General features: G+C 42.9%; 1 pseudogene; it reads left to right on the forward strand.

Annotated features, from left to right (window-relative positions):
• LOC129828464 (uncharacterized) overlaps nucleotides 1–12,089 on the forward strand; it is a 31,852-nt pseudogene that overhangs the window by 12,354 nt on the left and 7,409 nt on the right.

Raw genomic sequence — 12,089 nt, forward strand, 5'->3', positions numbered from 1 at the left:
CTGCACCGGATTTGAGTCTAATGGCCAATGCTGACAAGTGTTAATGTATGGGGAGAGGGGTTTGAGACGAAACACGCTGTCCTCGCCTCGTTAGGCCCCCCCCCACACACACACACCCCAACCCCCAGCCACTCCCTCTTAAGTCCCCCTTGAATCTGCAAGCAATTTTGCCTGTGATGGCAATCACCCTCCTCTGCCAGTGAGCCGTTTTCATTACTCTGCTAACCTAATGCACAGCGCTCACTCAGCAACACCAAGACACATTTCTGACACATTTTTTTCCCTCGCCGAGACAAAAATTCTTGAAGTGAGCCGTTGTTTGAAAGCGTTTTGTGGTCTCTGGCAGTGGTGGCTGATGGAAATTTGCTGAGTTGGAGCCATGAAAAGTTGCAGCTGTCTCACTAGAGCCTGGCCACAACTGGAAGTCTCAGACCTTGGCTTCTGGTCAAACGCAGCCAGAACCGGAGTCCTTTTTCCCCCACTCTACCTACCTACCTACCTACCTACCTACCTACCTACCTACCTACCTACCTACCTACCTCTCTCTCTCTCTCTCTCTCGCTCTCTCTCCTTCCCTCTCTCTCTTTATCCTTCCTCCCTCCTACTTCCCTCTCTCTTTATCTTTCTCTCTCAGTCAACCCCCTTTCTCCCTCTCTCTCTCTATCTCCCTCACCCTATCTCTCTGCTTTGTGAAAGTTGAGAATAGGTGTTGCGTCTGCTAAATGACTAAAATGTAAAACAAAAAAATAGAATAATCCTATTACCTTATCCCCAGGTCTTCATTTCCATGTGTTGGGTTAGGAGATTGTGTCCCTCCCTGATTTGGTAGAAATCAAATAAAGCGCTTCAGGCTGTGTTTACAGGACCTCCTGAGCTGCCGGCCCAAACACACACACATTTCTACCCAGAACACACTCGGTCTGCAGTCTGCAGTGCAGAAGAGGCACTGGAGAGGACACGAGTGGAGAGTCATTTGTCAAGAAATGTGTGTGTGTGTGCAAATGTGTACGTGTATGTGTTTGTGTGTGTGTCTGTGTGCATGGGTGCGGACATGTGTTTGCACATGTGTGTGTGTGTGTCTGACTTCCTCTATGAGTGAGGCAGCCACTTGTCCACTGGAGGGATCTGACTAATGTAATCCTCTCCAAGCTGCAGGACTACTGCTACATACCTCTCTAATAGCAGGTTGAATATCAACAAGACAGTCATTTAGCACGTTCCCAACATCTGCTTTCTGTCCTTCCTGAAAGTGTCTAGGCCTCATTTCCACACCCAGGCTCACTCCTACACTCTCATACTGACATGTGCATGGACATACTCACTCATACACTAACCCCAGGCCAGAGAGCCCCAACAAACATACACTATATGCATTCACAATATACAGTCCATTTACAAACATGGTCACCCATACTTAAACATAAACAAAGACATCCGTCTCCATCTTGGCAGTAAGCCTACGGTGTATTGCACCTAAAATGACAGTGTGTTAAAATAAGCTTTATTGTGTAATTTCTCATAGAGTCTCGAGCATTTGACAAAAGCTAAACAGTCAGGTTTGCTTTATATCCTGCATGAACAAAGGTTATTGCTTGTTAAAAACTTGTTGTACATGTTGTGCCAGCAGCTTCACACAATCTAGTCTAAATAATAATTGTGCTAATTCAAACTCTTTGTTATTTAATATGTAATGTTTTGACTAACTCTACAAGAGTCTACATTCGATCCCTTGTATCTCTGCTCTTCATTGCCCTGGTCTGCCCTCTATGCCCTCTCCAGAATGACCTTAGGTGAAACTGTAGTCTAAGGTCGACTCGCCCCACTCAACCCGCAGGTCGTTTGATTGACACATTCCCCCCAGCCCAGAGGATGGGTGGCTGATTGAGGCCTGGCATGCAATTCTCCACTGCTGCTCCTCTATGATTGGCTCTCATCACCAGGACATCTGAAAGACCATGCTGTCCCTCTTCTACGCTGATTTTCCAGCCTCTCTCCACTTTCCCCTCGCACGGCTCTCACAGCAGCAGCCACCGGCTCCCCGAACAGCCGAATGGAACCAATTTAGACCCCTCCAGCAAGGTGGTTTTGATGACATTTGAAATGCTCACAACGTAAACTTGGCATATAAACACCCTAGGTCAAGAGAAGTTTAGAAATGCCGTTTGTAAACACTTGAAAAAGGCTCCTTTTGACAGATGGGTTGTCAAGTATTTCAAATATCATTTAATTTGTCATTCAGTGTCCAGATATTATATGAGTATGTACCTGCAAAAATATATTGGGCATGGAAAAGAAAATTCAAGCCGTACACCTTAATAACTTCTCATTAGCGAGCTCAGTAAATATGGTGGACAAATCAAGGTGACTGTGGTCAGCACCTTTAAAGAAACACAAATACACACTGCTTTAAGGACTAATGTCAATGCTAATATCAAGCACAGAGGAAAACCCAAATGTCTGCAGCGACCAGAAAATAAACACAAAGACGATAGGAAAAATATACTGTGTGTTACATCTTTTATGTTCCTACCAAGAGGGACAGGCCGGTCATTCAGTTCACCAGGGATGTTGTGGCAGGAAAATAACAAACACGCAATAAATACTGGGATTGACATCATATGTCTGGTTTACCGTACGTATGACATGGAATTTCCAGATTTCTAAATTGTCAATCTATTTGTTTTAGTTTGTGTACTAAATAGGTCATTAAGTGTTCATTCAACTCCACTAATGATCAGACAGTAGTATTGCATTGTTTCCATGATGGTCCTGCGCTCCAACAGGGGACACTAAAAGACAACTGGTATGTCTAACACAGCTTGACCTTTGCCCCTCTTACAGAACATAATGTTTGGTTTGGGCTGAAGGATGTACAGAGAGAACGAGAAATCCTCTCTGTGTTTTTGATCCAACCTTGAGTTTTCAGAGATGACAGGTTGGTTCTTTGCCGGCATCGGCACAGTAAACGTCTCTCTTTGCAGCTCAGGCTTCTTAATTGATCCTCCATTAGAGCTTTATAGAGACCGTGTCCATCTTGATTGCTTTTTATGTTTGCCATTTAAAAATATCAAAGTCTTTCTTTAACTCCTTATCATGCTGCTGAGTTTTTATGTTCTCCTCAAACTGGGAGCGCCGCTCAGCCTCTTTACTGTATAATGGAGAGGATTCAGTTACATGGCCTCTGCATTTATGTGTCAGGCTGGCACCATTTTACTACCGGAAAATAGAGAAAAAATGAGAGAAATGTGGAGAACGAGAGAGAGAGAGAGAGAGAGAGAGAAAATGATAGCGACAGAGACAACCAGAGAGAGAGAGAACGAGAGAGAGAGAGAAAATGATAGCGACAGAGACAACCAGAGAGAGAGAGAACGAGAGAGAGAGAGAAAGGATGACAAAGAAAAAAGTGAAAGGTGGTGAGAAAGATATTACAGCCTACAAGTGGTACTTGTTTATTTTCCTAATAATTATATTAGTTGAACGCCAGAGCTCATTCTAGTGTAACTCTATCCCTAATGAACCAATAAACAAACAAACACTCTAAAAGCCTATCCATACTTATTAATACAAATAATTCCACATGCAGACACCTGTGGTGTACTGAGCCTTCAAGTACCCCTAGAACAGAGACACATTAAACAGCAGTGTCGTCATAGCATGACATTTGGAGCTAGATAGGACTACCGGTCTTAAATCAAAGCACTAATAACGTAAGTATATTTTGAAACCAGACTATCACAACTCTGTGTAATCTAACATTAGATCCCTGTGCACAATATAGGACAAATGTTTTCTAACACCAGATCATACGATAAGACTATACTTCAGTATTCTAGCACTGACCGGGATACTCTATACTCAGATATTAGGTTCAAGACACAGACACACTATAATCCATATGGCCGAAACTCTATACTCCAGTATTTGGTTTCTGAGAGAAACTCACTACCCCTCTACATTAAATCACTTTTACTTACACCGTACTATGCAGGCAAGTACTTAGACACACTACCAGGCCAAGACTGAGACTGAGACAAGCTGCTTCATGCTTTTGATGTAAGATATACTGTAGATGTCTAACTGATGACCAGCGGAGACCAGACATTAAATATGTTTCCCCTAATTAGAAAACATTCTGAAGTACATACTACATCACCTGTGTGATTATCAATTATGAATTTCATTTCAATGTTAGAAACAAATACTGTATCACTGGAGGTAGTAATAGTTCTTCTTTAATATCCCCTGCTATATATTTCTGACATTTAAATCATCACATTGACATTTTTGAAACACTTTTATTAGATTTTCATCTCCAAACAAACATTAACTTGTGTTAAAAAGCAACATCATATCATTGAAACCGACTAGATTGAAACAAAATGTCTGCTATTACTTGCAGAGGTTGGAAATAGTCTGCGAGACAGAGTACTTGTAACTTTGTGCCTATATTCAGATATGCATAACACCACCCATTTGATATGCATAACACCACCCATTTGACATGCATAACATCACCCATTTGACATGCATAACATCACCCATTTGATATGCATAACACCACCCATTTGATATGCATAACATCACCCATTTGACATGCATAACATCACCCATTTGACATGTATAACACTACCCATTTGACATGCATAACACCACCCATTTGACATGTATAACACTACCCATTTGACATGTATAACACTACCCATTTGACATGTATAACACCACCCATTTGATATGCATAACACCACCCATTTGATATGCATAACACCACCCATTTGACATGCATAACACCACCCATTTGACATGTATAACACCACCCATTTGACATGCATAACACCACCCATTTGACATGCATAACACCACCCATTTGATATGCATAACACCACCCATTTGACATGTATAACACCACCCATTTGATATGCATAACACCACCCATTTGATATGCATAATACCACCCATTTGACATGTATAACACTACCCATTTGATATGCATAACACCACCCATTTGATATGCATAACACCACCCATTTCATATGCATAACACCACCCATTTGATATGCATAACATCACCCATTTTACATGCATAACACCACCCATTTGACATGTATAACACTACCCATTTGACATGCATAACACTACCCATTTGACATGTATAACACCACCCATTTGATATGCATAACACCACCCATTTTGACATGCATAACACCACCCATTTTGACATGCATAACACCATCCATTTGATATGCATAACACCACCCATTTGACATGCATAACACCACCCATTTGACATGCATAACACCACCCATTTGATATGCATAACACCACCCATTTGATATGCATAACACCACCCATTTGATATGCATAACACCACCCATTTGAGATGCATAACACTACCCATTTGACATGCATAACACCACCCATTTGATATGCATAACACCACCCATTTGATATGCATAACACTACCCATTTGACATGCATAACACCACCTATTTGACATGCACAACACTACCCATATGATATGCATAACACCACCCATTTGATATGCATAACACCACCCATTTGATATGCATAACACCACCCATTTGATATGCATAACACTACCCATTTGACATGCATAACACCACCTATTTGACATGCACAACACTACCCATTTGACATGTATAACACCACCCATTTGATATGCATAACACCACCCATTTGATATGCATAACACCATCATTTGATATGCATAACACTACCCATTTGATATGCATAACACCACCCATTTGATATGCATAACACCATCATTTGATATGCATAACACCACCCATTTGATATGCATAACACCGTCATTTGATATGCATAACACTACCCATTTGATATGCATAACACCACCCATTTGATATGCATAACTCCATCATTTGATATGCATAACACCACCCATTTGATATGCATAACACCATCATTTGAGATGCATAACACTACCCATTTAATATGCATAACACCACCCATTTGATATGCATAACACTACCTATTTGACATGCACAACACCACCCATTTGATATGCATAACACCACCCATTTGACATGCATAACACCACCCATTTGACATGCATAACACCACCCATTTGACATGCATAACACCACCCATTTGATATGCATAACACCACCCATTTGACATGCATAACACCACCCATTTGACATGCATAACACCACCCATTTCACATGCATAACACCACCCATTTGACATGCATAACACCACCCATTTGACATGCATAACACCACCCATTTGACATGCATAACACCACCCATTTGTAATAGGTCTCAGTATGCGTGTGAGTGTTGACATGTATGGGCACATGAGCTGGAGAAATTCAGTGGTCTGCAAGTTTGAGTGTTTCCAGTGTAAGTAATGAGTGTGGCCTGTCTTCTTGTTTCCAGTAAGCCTTGCTATGTTCCCTACTAACAATCCTCCGTCCTCCAGCCAGGCACCTGTGGAAGCTGGCAGGCCTGTCCCAGACCTACACCCAGTCCTGGGCCCAGACCCCCAGGCCCCGGGACACCCAGAGCAGCACACCACCCTGGACCACCGGCATGCAGTGAAACAACTGGAGCCAGCACTGGAGAGGAGAGAGCAGCCCACTGTTCAGTACATGTAGATGAGTCGTGTTGCTTCCTTCTCTTCTGGCTCATCTAACCCTGGTTAGTTTTCTTCTTCCTCAAATTCATGTTATTGTTGCAGAAAATATCTAAATTAATGTTATAGATTTTTTCCATAATTTTGGGGGAAATACAAAATGTTATATACTATATGAAATTACACATTATTAAATATTGTGATTAAATAGTAAATGTACAATAAATAAATAAAATTATATATTTCATTGAGTGGGTATAGCTTTCAAAGATATTATTTTATGTAAGGGTAAGATGAAAAAGTTTTCAGAAGGTCAGGTCAGATTAAAATCAGGTAATTCAAAAAGAGCAAAAGCTATGTAACACTACCCAGCTCCCGGCTTTCCTTTCTAATTTGACTTCAAATGCTGCAAGCAAACTTCACAACCAAACCTAAGTGAATAATTCAGTGAAACACCTTAAGTCTCTTTCAAACAAATTCACAAAATCAAAGTGGTACTTACAAATAATTATGCTGGTGTTTTTAAATCAGAATAAGTAGGAAAACAACAATTAACAGAGAAAGTTTTTTCCCCCATTTGCCGGTGCGCTCTGATAGGAGGGGAAGTATCTGTTTACCTAGTGATTAGGACAATTTTACTGTCGTAGAGCAGTAAATTCAAACCATTCAGCCTGCTAGATTGCCCTAGACAACATCAGGCACTCACTCCTTGTGAACACGTATAGACCCTTGTCTAGTTTTTTTCTCTTCATTTTTCCTTCAAACTTAAATAAACTTTTGCATATAATTACACAGAATTCTGTATATTTTTGTGTCCATTTCCCTGAAACAAAAAACGATTCTAAGAAGTGAGCATGTTATGGTAAACAAACCTATGACACACATAAGGTATGGCTCAGATAGAAAGACCTGAAAGGCTGTCTTATTTATTCAAAGAAAATTTGCAAAAGTAAGAAGGTAAAAGAAACCTTATCCACTCTGTCGTTAAATTACTATGTTGGAGAGAGGTTCACAGTTCTGACTTGCCACGTCGTCAAAACATTATCAAAGTAAATATTATGAGTTTGAAAAGTTCCTCTTATGCAAAAAGTGATATTGTGGTTATGTCTGACTGTCTCACTCTCTACTCAGAGGTGGAATATTCAATTATGAGCATAATCTAGAGTCCAAACCAGAGGACTGGGTGATTTTACTATGGTGTTGAATGCATGTATCTCTGCAACAGAAAAACCTCTCTTCTACTGTTTTTGCCAGTTAGTCAATGCCTCGACATTTCAGAGTGACGCTTTGGCTCTATGCCATGAATGCCCTGAAACACGCTACACAAGAACACATACGTGTGTGTGCGTTTGCGTGTGCGTGTGTACCTTGAGTTCTGGACAGTGTCCCCGTTGCCAGAGAGGGATGTAAGCAATTACCAATTCTCAAAACACTACTTTACCGTAGTTAAACATATTACACGCCTCTCACCGGCACCCTTGTCCATTCCCCTCTCAATCCAGCTTGTGAAATATGGACACTCACACAGCACAAGTTATTTTACTACAATCACAACCTGCCTGCAATTAACCAATCATCATCATCATCATAGTCATCATCATCATACACATGCAAAACACATGCTGCACAAGAGTGCTGCACACCTAGGCCTAATTAACACCATACAATGTTAGTTTGTTTTATTTTCATGTCATTTTTCTTTAAAAGTTTGTGTTTGAAGCTCACCAAATATGCAGGCAATCATACTGTACGTTATGTAGTTGGGAAAGATTTATTTTGACATTATATGGATATGGATGGAATGGGAAATTTAAGCTATGGATACAATTATTGTCTTAAACCTTACGGTAAACAAAAATCTGTAGAACCTCTCTGTTAATGTGTGTCTTTACTGAAAAGGTATTACATGGTAGTTCTGGGCCTATAGTTACCTATAGTTCTAGGCCTACAGCTAGCTATAGTTCTGGGCCTACAGCTACCTATAATTCTGGGCCTATAATTACCTATAGTTCTGGGCCTACAGCTATCTATAGTTCTGGGCCTACAGCTATCTATAGTTCTAGGCCTATAGTTACTTATAGTTCTGGGCCTATAGTTACTTATAGTTCTGGGCCTATAGTTACCTATAGTTCTGGGCCTATAGGTACCTATAGTTCTGGGCCTACAGCTACCTATAGTTCTGGGCCTATAGTTACCTATAGTTCTGGGCCTACAGCTACCTATAGTTCTGGGCCTATAGTTACCTATAGTTCTGGGCCTACAGCTATCTATAGTTCTAGGCCTATAGTTACTTATAGTTCTGGGCCTATAGTTACTTATAGTTCTGGGCCTATAGTTACCTATAGTGCTGGGCCTATAGGTACCTATAGTTCTGGGCCTACAGCTACCTATAGTTCTGGGGAAAATGGCGCCGGAGGAGATGGCCGTTTTACAGTCTCCTAACCAATTGTGCTATTATGTGGGGTTTTTTGCGATATTTGTAAATTGTTTTGTACATAATGTTTCTGCAACCGTATCTTACGGCAGAAAAGAGCTTCTGGATATCAGGACAGCGATCACTCACCTCGGATCAGACGAAGATTTCTTCAACAACAACAACAAGCAGGACTCACACGATATTCTCCAAACACCCCACAGGGCCGACATCCCAATTATTCGCATAAGGAAGCGACGCAGAGGAAGTAGAGCCGGATGCCTCGTCTGGATCCGCAGAAGGCGAGTAGAAAAGCTGCCGTTACCGTCAATATTTCTCGCCAACGTGCAATCACTGGACAATAAACTAGACGAGGTACGATCACTAATATCCTACCAATGGGACATCAAAAACTGTAATATCCTATGTTTCACAGAATCGTGGCTGAATGACGACATGAATATTCAACTAGCGGGATACACGCTGCACCGGCAAGATAGAACAGCACACTCCGGTAAGACGAGGGGGGCGTCTGTGCATATTTGTAAACAACAGCTGGTGCACGTAATCTGAGGAAGTCTCTAGATTTTGCTCGCCTGAAGTAGAGTATATTGTGATAAATTGCAGGCCACTACTTGCCTAGAGAGTTCTCAGCTATACTTTTTCTGGCTGTTAATTTACCACCACAATCAGATGCGGGCACTAAGACCGCACTCAGTCAGCTGTATAAGGAAATAAACAAACAGGAAACCACTCACCCAGAGGCGGCGCTCTTAGTGGACGGAGACTTTAATGCAGGGAAACTTAAATCAGTTCTACCAAATCTCTATCAACATGTTAAATGTGCAACCAGAGGGGAGGGGGAAAAATTCTAGATCACCCGTACTCCACACACAGACACGCGTACAAAGCTCTCCCTCGCCCTCCATTTGGTAAATCCGACCACAACTCTATCCTCCTGATTCCTGCTTACAAGCAAAAATTAAAGCAGGAAGCAACAATGACTCGGTCAATAAAAAAATGGTCAGATGACGCAGATGCTAAACTACAGGACTGTTTTGCTATCAGAGACTTGAACATGTTCCAGGATTCTTCTGATGACATTGAGGAATACACCACATCAGTCACTGGCTTTATCAATAAGTGCATTGAGGACGTTGTCCCCACAGTGACCGTACGTACATACCCCAACTAGAAGACATGGATTACAGGCAGCATCCGCACTGAGCTAAAGGCTAGAGCTGCCGCTTTCAAGGTGCGGGACTCTAACCTGGAAGCTTACAGGAAATCCCGCTATGCCCTGCGCCGAACCATCAAACAGGCAAAGCGTCAATACAGGGCTAAGATTGAATCATACTACACCGGCTCCGACGCTCGTCGGATGTGGCAGGGCTTGCAAATTATTACAGACTTCAAAGGGAAGCACAGCCGCGAGCTGCCCAGTGACACGAGCCTACCAGATGAGCTAAATCACTTCTATGCTCGCTTCGAGGCAAGCAACACTGAGGCATGCATGAGAGCATCAGCTGTTCCGGACGACTGTGTGATCACACTCTCCGTAGCCGACGTGAGTAAGACGTTTAAACAGGTCAACATACCCAAGGCTGCGGGGCCAGACGGATTACCAGGACGTGTGCTCCGGGCATGTGCTGACCAACTGGCAGGTGTCTTCACTGACATTTTCAACATGTCCCTGATTGAGTCTGTAATACCAACATGCTTCAAGCAGACCACCATAGTCCCTGTGCCCAAGACCACAAAGGCAACCTGCCTAAATGACTACAGACCCATAGCACTCACGCCTGTAGCCATGAAGTGCTTTGAAAGGCTGGTAATGGCTCACATCAACACCATTATCCCAGAAACCCTAGACCCACTCCAATTTGCATACCGCCCAAACAGATCCACAGATGATGCAATCTCTATTGCACTCCACACTGCCCTTTCCCACCTGGACAAAAGGAACACCTATGTAAGAATGCTATTCAATGACTACAGCTCAGCGTTCAACACCATAGTACCATCAAAGCTCATCACTAAGCTAAGGAACCTGGGACTAAACACCTCCCTCTGCAACTGGATCCTGGACTTCCTGACGGGTCGCCACCAGGTGGTGAGGGTAGGTAGCAACACATCTGCTACACTGATCCTCAACACTGGAGCTCCCTAGGGGTGCGCGCTCAGTCCCCTCCTGTACTCCCTGTTCACCCACGACTGCATGGCAAGGCACGAGTCCAACACCATCATTAAGTTTGCAGACGACACAACAGTGGTAGGCCTGATCACCGACAACGACGAGACAGCCTATAGGGAGGAGGTCAGAGACCTGGCCGGGTGGGGTGGTGCCAGAATAACAAGCTATCCCTCAACGTAACCAAGACTAAGGAGATGATTGTGGACTACAGGAAAAGGAGCACCGAGCACGTCCCCATTCTCATCGACAGGGCTGTAGTGGAGCAGGTTGAGAGCTTCAAATTCCTTGGTGTCCACATCAACAACAAACTAGAATGGTCCAAACACACCAAGACAGTCGTGAAGAGGGCACGACAATGCCTATTCCCCCTCAGGAAACTAAAAAGATTTGGCATAGGTCCTGAGATCCTCAAAAGGTTCTGCAGCTGCAACATCGAGAGCATCCTGACCGGTTGCATCATTGCCTGGTACGGCAATTGCTCGGCATCTGACCGCAAGGCACTTCAGAGGGTAGTGCGTACGGCCCAATACATCACTGGGGCAAAGCTGCCAGCCATCCAGGACCTCTACACCAGGCGGTGTCAAAGGAAGGCCCTAAAAATTGTCAAAGACCCCAGCCACCCCAGTCATAGACTGTTCTCTCTACTACCGCATGGCAAGCGGTACCGGAGTGCCAAGTCTAGGACAAAAAGGCTTCTCAACAGTTTTTACCCCCAAGCCATAAGACTTCTGAACAGGTAACCAATGGTTACCCGGACTATTTACATTGTGTGCCCCTCCCAACCCTTCTTTTACACTGCTGCTACTCTCTGTTTATCGTATATGCATAGTCACTTTAACCATACATCCATGTACATGTTACCTCAATAAG

This window comes from Salvelinus fontinalis, chromosome 30, assembly GCF_029448725.1.
Source record: "Salvelinus fontinalis isolate EN_2023a chromosome 30, ASM2944872v1, whole genome shotgun sequence".
Taxonomy (NCBI): Eukaryota; Metazoa; Chordata; class Actinopteri; order Salmoniformes; family Salmonidae; genus Salvelinus; species Salvelinus fontinalis.